The 8,830-nt window shown below is 39.3% G+C and overlaps 1 pseudogene; it reads right to left on the reverse strand.

The window, feature by feature from the left end:
- Positions 1–949: 949 nt before the first annotated feature.
- LOC148194340 (uncharacterized) lies at positions 950–3,803 on the reverse strand (annotated as a pseudogene).
- Positions 3,804–8,830: the final 5,027 nt, after the last annotated feature.

The raw sequence follows: 8,830 nt of genomic DNA on the forward strand, positions 1-8,830 counted from the left end.
ATTCAATGAATTCAAGTATACAACGTATCGCAAACACCCAAGGAAGCCAGATCTCCCTCTACTGGACTAAGTTCCAGTAAACTCAACAAACAAAGTATACAACGTATCGCAGTTTGAAAGCCACTGTACCCACTTGCTTTTCAACCAAGAATGGACCATAATATCTGGCAGACAATTTGGGATGCAACTTGGCAGGCATTGATACTTGCCTATGGGGCCTAATTTTTAGAAAGACCCAATCCCCTTCCTTTATGCTGGACTCCCTCGTCTTCCTGTTTGCAAAGTGGACCATTCGCTCCTGGGCCCTGGTCAAATGATATTGCAGCTGTTTGATAGCCTCATCACGTGTCTATAAATCCTGCGCCATAGCCTCCACCACCGTTTCTCCTAGGATAAACCTGGTTAATACAGGGGGCTTTCTTCCTTAAACCATTTCAAACGGAGTACACTTTGAAGCCCCTTGATAACTGGTATTATACCAAAAACACCTTAAGTAGGTCTCCAATATTCTATTCAAAACCTCTGTCTGTCCGTCCGTTTCTGGGTGGTATGTTGTACTCATTTTTAATTGGGTACCCTGCATTCTAAACATTTCCTTCCAAAATATGCTGATAAACGTTAAGTCTCGATCGCTAACAATTGATATAGGAATTCCATGTAGACATACCACCTCTTTTACAAAAATTTCTGCTATTATCCTAGCTATATGAGGGTGTTTTATGGGCATGAAGTGCCCATACTTACTCAGCCTATCCACCACCACCATTATTGATTCAAACCCTTGAGATTTGGGCAATTTGACCATAAAATCCATACTCACCTCCTCCCAGATTGCCTTGGCAATAGGCAATGGCTGCAAAAGTCCCTGTGGAGATGACGCCATGTATTTATGTTGTTGACAGATTAAATAGGAAGCTACGTAGTTTGTCACCGTTTTCTTCATGCTTATCTAATGAAAGGCCTGGCCAATTCTTCTATAAGTTTTATACACCCCCGAATGACCCCCTATAGTAGTATCATGGAAGTCAGCGAGAATCCTCGATATCCATTCTGACTTTGCTTGAAGCACCAACCTTCCCTTATAATGGAGCCTCTCATGCTCCAACGTATAGGCAGGGTGTGAGTCAGTGTCTTTCTTCACTTCCTCCATTATCTTCTTTAACCCCTCGTCTTTCTCCAGTTCTTCTATTATTGCTTGGAAATCAGGCCAATACGGCCTGGTTATCATCAGTAGAGTTATGTCCCCTTCTTCCCCTTCTTCTCCCTTCCTAGATAACCCATTCGCAACTTTGTTAGAAGCCCCCGTAGTGTATTTCAAACTCATATCCCATGAGTTTGGTAAACCAGTTTTGCTGGTTCTAGTAGTTATACGCTACTCCACTAAATATTAAACTTTTTTGGTATGTATAGACACTGAATTTTTTCCCACCAGATAGGGACGCCAATGTTGAATAGCTAACACCAACGCCATTAGTTCTTTCTCATATAATGACTTCCCCAACGAACCCTCCGATAGCGCCTTGTTGTAATAAGCAATAGGACTCCTATTCTGTGACAACACAACCCCTATTCCCTTCCATGAAGCATCACATTCAACTTGGAAAGGTTGGGCAAAATCTGGCAGAGCCAGAACAGGAGCAGTGGTCAATGCCTTTTTAAGAGCTTGCATGGCTTCCTCTCCTGCAATGGTCCACTCAAACTTCCCCTTCTTCAAAAGATCCGTGAGGGGTCTGGCTATTTTCCCATAATTCCTTACAAATCTCGTGTAATATCCAGTCAGCCCCAAGAACCCCCTTAACTCTTTAATGCAACGGGGTGTCGGTCATTCGATCATTGCAAAAAATTTATCTCCATCCATCCCACTCCCTGTTTTGAAATCAGGTGTCCCAAATACCGAATATGCCTCTTGCCAAACTCACACTTTTTTTTTGTTAGCAAACAGCTTGTGTTGATCCAACACTTGTCTAAGGTGTTTCTCGTGATCCCCCCACGACTTGTTGTACACCTAGATATCATCAAAGAATACCAGCACACTCTTCCTCAAGAACGGTCTCAACAACGAATTCATCATGTCTTGAAAGGTGGCCAGAGCATTTGTTAAGCCAAAGGGCATTACTAAGAACTCGTAATGTCCTAAGTGAGTCCTAAAGGTTGTTTTGGGGATATCAGCCTCCTTCATCCTTATCTGATGGTATCCCGATTTGAGATCCACCTTAGAAAAATAAGTTGCACCGTATAATTCATCTAGAAGTTCTTCAATTACCGGAATTGGATATTTATTTGGGATAGTAACTCTATTTAAGGCTCTATAATCTACACATAAACACTAGCTCTCATCTTTTTTTTAACTAGAATCACTGGACTGGAAAATAGGTTGTTACTAGGGCTAATAATGCCCAAGCCCAACATCTACTGAACCTGCTTTTCTATTTCAACCTTCATTAGGTGAGGATACCTATAGGGTCTCACGTTTACGGGTTCAATACTTTCTTTAATGGTTATCTGATGGTCTACCCTTTTGGCAAGAGGAAGTCCTTGTGGCATCTCACCCACCCTCTCAAACTCTCCCAAAATCTTTTCCAGATTCGCTTCCTACATGGGCTTAATCCTTCTGCTCCTGGGTTTTCCCTTGCTGTTCCAGACTGATGCAGACCCCACACCACCGCCAAAGTCTCAATCCCTGTCTCCTTCTGCAACATCTCGGGATTGATGACTTTCATCATAGATCTGTTATCCCCCCTTATCACTACCTCCTCTTTGGTTGGCCCATACTTCATGGTCATTTGTTTCCAGTCCATCCTAATTTCTCCCAATTTGGCCAGCCACTCTACTCTCAGCACGACATCGACTACCCCCAGTTCAAAGAGATAAAAATTTTCTTTAATCTATACTCCCTCCAATGTTACAGAAATACCCATGCAAAGACCCCGGGTTTGTTTTCTCTAGTCGTCTCCCAAGCAAACATGATATGGTGTCGTCTCTTCCCTCTCTAAACCCAACTCCTCCGCTAGACTTGTCACGATAAAGTTGTGGCTCGCTTCGCTGTCGATTATCACGACTACCCTCCTATCTCGAATCCACCCCGGCAACCTCATGGTGTTGGATTGAGTTATTCCCCCAGCCGAATACACCGACAATTTCATGCACAGCTGTTCCGCCTCCTCTTTTACCTCCTCCTCTTCTTCGTCGTCCGCCCCCATGATCATCACCTTTAAACTTCTCTTCGCGCAATGGTGTCCTGGACTATAAAGACCCCCACAGTGAAAATAAGGGCCCTCTCCTCTCCTCTTGAGGTATTCCTGATATGGCAGCGTTCACACTCCGCGATTCAGCCCACCACCGCCGGAAGTGCTTTCAACTTTTGACCTGGCGGTCCTGGTCCTCATTTATTTCTTCGGACCGAGACCTCCGTCGCCACTCCCATTCCCCTCGGATGACTCACGATAGGTCTCTGTTCTCGCTACAGTGCCCGCACTGGCCGCATATCTCCCCCACGCCGATCCTCCTTTAGTCGCCCCACTACCGTTAGTCATCTTCGCCACCAACCCTGACTGCTCCACGTCTCGAGCCCTTTCCATGGCGGTTAACAGATCGCGCGGATCGTAAGGCCTAACGAGGTCCCTGAGTCCTTCTTGTAATCCTACAAAGAAATACCCAAGAAGTTGTTCTTCCATCTCGTTCGTTGCTTGAGCCACCAGTACTTCAAATTCTTGCACATATTCCTCCACCGCTCCTCTCTTTCGCACCGCCGCCAATTTTTCGAAGATCGTCCCCCGATGCCTACCTCCAAACCTCCTGACCATTGCTTCCATCAACGTCGCCCAGGTAGGGTTCTTAACTTTCTTCCGCCAGAAGCGGAACCAATAATTCGCTCCTCCTTCCATGCAAATGTGCACCAACTTCATCTTCTTCCTTTTTGTCACATTCTGTAATTCAAAAAACTTCTCCGCCCTAGCGATCCACCCCATCAGATCGGTCCCTTCGAAAGTGGGTAATTCCACTCTCTTCATCCAGCTCTTTTGAACGTCGCCTCGCTCTTCCTCCGATTCATCCTCTGATTCTTCCTCATCCTTCTCCCGACCTCCATTAACCGAACCACGACTGCCTTCGGAACTCCTCCCCTGGTTCCCTCCTCTTCTCCCAAGGATGCGACCCACGTCTCGAGCCATCCCTCGCATCTCGGCCCGGAATTCCTCCATCGTCGCTTCCATGGCATCGAACCTTCCCTCCAATACACTCACCTTGGTCTCCATCTCGTCTCTCCTTCGATTGGATTCGGCAGGTCAGACCAATATTGTTGGACTTCTTTAATACAAAAGTCAGTACTACAAATGATTCCCACAAAACAGACCCAAGCTACTGAATAAACTCGTCTTATTCAATGAATTCAAGTATACAACGTATCACAAACACCCAAGGAAGCCAGATCTCCCTCCACTAGACTAAGTTCCATTAAACTCAATAAACAAAATACAATTCTGATAATCTCGCCCTTTTCACTCAACTCTTTATTTATACTCTCCTATTCTTCTAACTAACTCCTAACTGAATTCTCTAGTTCCCGCCTTTATTCTTTCTCACATATACTTTTAATCCTCTATCAATTCAGACCTTTCATTCTCCCATTTCATTCTCCCGTTTCATTCTCCTGTTTCATTCTCTCGTTTCATTCTCCTGTTTCATTCTCCCGTTTCATTCTCATGTTTCATTCTCCCCTTTCATTCTTTCCTTTTATTCTCCTCTTCCACAAGCTTCTCACCACCATCATCCTCAACTCGCACGAGTCAAACTCAACCTCAAACTAACCTGTAAATTGTTGCTTCTCATCTCGCGCAAATAGCTTTCAAATCTGCCGCCACTGCCTTCACCACTAGTCTTCGTCACTGCCTCCACCACTGGTCGTCGCCCTTGTCTCCACCATTGTTTGTCACCGCTACCTCCACCATTGGCCGCCACGATAAAAAATTTTAACCTATTGCTCCAAGTTGTTGCCTCTACTTCTCTCGCGCAAATTACGTTGTTTGTTGTCACCATTGGCCGTTCGGCGTCGCCACCGACTGTTCGTCATCGTCTTCGATCGTTTGTCGCCACCTTCAGTCGTTCGCCGCTGCCTTCGACCGTTCGTCGCCACCTTTGACTGTTTATCACGTCGTTTTGTCGCCGCCTCCACTATTGTAGATAAAATAGAAAAAAATGATTTTGAAAGGAAAAAGTCCGAATTTTTTAAAAAAAAATTAAAAAAAGCATCTACCTCCTCGATTCAAAACCAACCAAGGCATAAGACTCTCACATATTGCCTCGGTTCAGAACCGAGGCAAAACGATTACCCCTTTTTAACTCGCCTGTATATACCTCGGTTCAGGAACCGTTGCGTATAAACGAAAATAACCGATGTCGTTTCCCTGTACAAGTGTCGATTCGATATTGACTATTAAAAAATGAGTTGGGTCAAACTGACTTGCCAATTGAAAATGGGTTGAATTTTATAACTAAATCCATACGAGCAGTTAGGTTGGCGGGCTAACACTTTTTTTTTGTCATTAAAAATTTAAAATCACATGGAAACAAAATAATTTTTTTTTACATGAAAATGGAGTGAAATGGACTGAAAAGGGTTGTTGTTCACATGTTTTCAGATCTTGATGGACCAATATCAGACTTTGATTGAGTTGTATTAGATCTTAACTGAGTTGGTAGGCTCTGTTAATGAAGTCGGACTGTGTTAATATGAAATGTTGCGAAATATATTCAATTTTTTTAATGAAGCGAGCTAGTCCAACTTGACCCATTGGCCTACTAGACTGCCTAATTGGTTCGTGCTCCCAAATTTAAAATGTCATCCCAATCCGCTGGACTTGATTTTTTGCCATCATTACTTTTATATAGACAAATATGGTCTTTTAAATGTGATTAAGACAATATAAACGTAACATTGGCGATGAGAAAAAATATGTGAATAAGATAGACCATTTTAAAAAGAAAATATAAATCTAGAGGAGTTATATTTAGATTCCTATTTTTATCTCTCCCACACCCCCAAATACTTTCGTATTTGACAAAAAAAAGTTTGAAATATAAAAATATATTCTAAAATCTTTCTAGGAATTTAGAAGTCCCATTCGCGTTTGATAAGGCTAACCGCGGAGCATTTATTCAAGTGACATTTTGTTTTGGGCTCATTCTTTACTTGGGTGGCATTTCAAATCTTTATGGCACTGGAAAGGAAATTTCTTCCTGCATCCCATGTCTTCTTCCTACACCTCCATAAGCAAAGTAAAAAGTCGAATTTGCTCTCATCTTTTTCCCTCTTCCTCCCCCATACGGCACCTTTATACTTTTCTCCACCTTCACCCATCTTCTTCTTCCACCTCCACCCCATCTTCGTTTTACACCTCGACCTTCGCTCTATCTCCACCTTTGGCCTCCCCATAAAATCACATGGTGGTGGAACTTCAAACATTCAACAACAAATGGGAAGAAGATGGATTGTGTGCATTCAAAAATGTATATCATGCTTATACAATTTGAAATGTATTTTATATTAGGAATTATACAATTCAAAGTGTAATTTGAGCTTTAGATTAACTATTTAATTTTTCATTACTTATTATACAATCTAAAATGTATTTTTACATTACAAATTATATAATTTATAATGCAATTTGTATTATAGATTGTATTTTAAATTTTCATTATTATTATATAATCAATCATATAATTTTACATTATAAATTTTACAATGTAATGTATATTTTAGATTGATGTTCAAATTTATATTACAAATTATATAATTTGAAATGTAAATTTACGAATTATAAAATTTGAAATGTAAATTTAATTACACTACAGTAAATCCAAAATTATAATTATTGTAGAGACACAATTGGAATTTTAAAAGATATGGAAATTTAGGAATAAACAAATGAGGCTGCACATAATTATCTAAAGCCCAATAGCTTACTGGGCCATCAAGTGGACCAAAAGTTAAGTGGGTGTAGAACTTTAAAACCATTCCTTGTATTAAGAAAAGGAGAAGTGCATGTTTACCTCAACTAACACGTTAGAGTTGAGTATTTGGACAAATCTCATACATAAGTTACTCGAGTAACTCAACACATGGTTAAAGTTGAGTATTGGGGAAAACCTCCTATACGAGCTACTTCCATAACTAAATTAGTTGAGTCTCAACTTGTATTTTTTTTTTCGTAAAATTTGTATAACTCCTATTGCCCAAGGTTTCTATAATCATCACATTCTTTAATTATATTATATGCACCCTTTACTCTTTTTTTCTCTATAAATTTAAAATCTTAATTATGTGAACTCTTTTAATTTTTTTTTTTATAAATTTAACTTTTTAGTGATTATTTTAAAGTTAATCAAATATTAATATTAATTTTCACTTTAATAAAAACATGATAATTACTAAAGATCAAACATGTGTTCAATTTTTCAACCTTTAACAGAGTATAATAAAATTAATAAAAGGCTTAATTAGTAATTTAGTTTTTAGGCCTATTATTCACTTTGGTTTTCATATTTTTTTTATAGAGTTAATTTGGTCATTTTTCTTAAATTATTGTGAAAGACGTTTAGAATGTGTCATATGTCAAACCATTTGGAAGATATCATATGTCAAAATCTTAAAAATATCACATGTCAAATCAAAAAGATTTGTGTTAATGTCAATTTAACAAAAGAGATCAAATTAAGTCTTTTTAAAATATACCACATTTAGTCTAATTAAAAATATAGGAACGCAATTGAGGAAAAATTATTTGTCACCAAAATTATTTCAATTCCATCACCTCTTTTCTCAGGAGTTACTGATCAACCCTCTTTACCACCTACATCTCCTCCTTCTATTGTTCCTGACCTTGTTATTTTTTCTTCTCAACTTGTTTATGTTGAACCTGCCACTTCTACTCCACAAAGGAAATCAACTAGGCCAAAACATAAACTATCTTATCTGCAGGACTATCAACATGTTATCTACTTCTTCCGCCACTTAGTCATCCATAGGTACCTTATATCCTATCTCTTCATATCTCTCATATGATGGATTATCATCTCTTCATAAATCATATATCCTTAATCTTTCCCAAGTTAGTGAACCTAAAACCTATAACCAAGCCATCAAACATGATTGTTGGAGAAATGCCATGGATTAAGAAATTGAGCTTTAGAAAATACCAAAACTTGGGTTTTGACTGATCTACCTTATAGAAAGTAACCTATCAGATGTAAATGGATATATAAAATAAAGAGGCATGTTGATGGGAGTATTGAACAATACAAGGCAAGGTTAGTAGCCAAAGGCTACACACAACAACAAGGCTTAGATTACTTTGAGACTTTTTCACCTGTTGTCAAACTAAATACAGTAAGATTGGTTATGGCTTTAGTAGCTTCCAAACATTGGTATTTACATAAACTAGATGTAAATAATGCCTTTTTACATGGGGATCTAGATGAAGAAGTATACATCTTGGCTACAAAACTAAAAAACTAAGGCAAGTTTGCAAGTTGTTGAAGTCTTTATATGGACTCAAATAGGCCTCTAGACAATGGAATTACAAATTGACAACTACTTTACTCTCTTTGGGCTACATACAATCAAAATCAGATTATTCACTTTTTGTCAAAAGTGATTTTTCTCATACTACCATCTTACTTTTTTATGTAGATGATATAGTCTTGACAGGTGATGACATCCAGGAAATCCAAACCGTGAAGACTCTATTGAATGCAAAGTTCAAGATTAAAGACCTAGGCCAACTCAAGTATTTTTTGGGCTTAGAAATTGCAAGATCTCAACATGGCATTAATT

Source organism: Vigna umbellata, chromosome 8, assembly GCF_029865625.1.
Source record: "Vigna umbellata cultivar VRB3 chromosome 8, Vumbellata_1.0, whole genome shotgun sequence".
NCBI lineage: Eukaryota > Viridiplantae > Streptophyta > Magnoliopsida > Fabales > Fabaceae > Vigna > Vigna umbellata.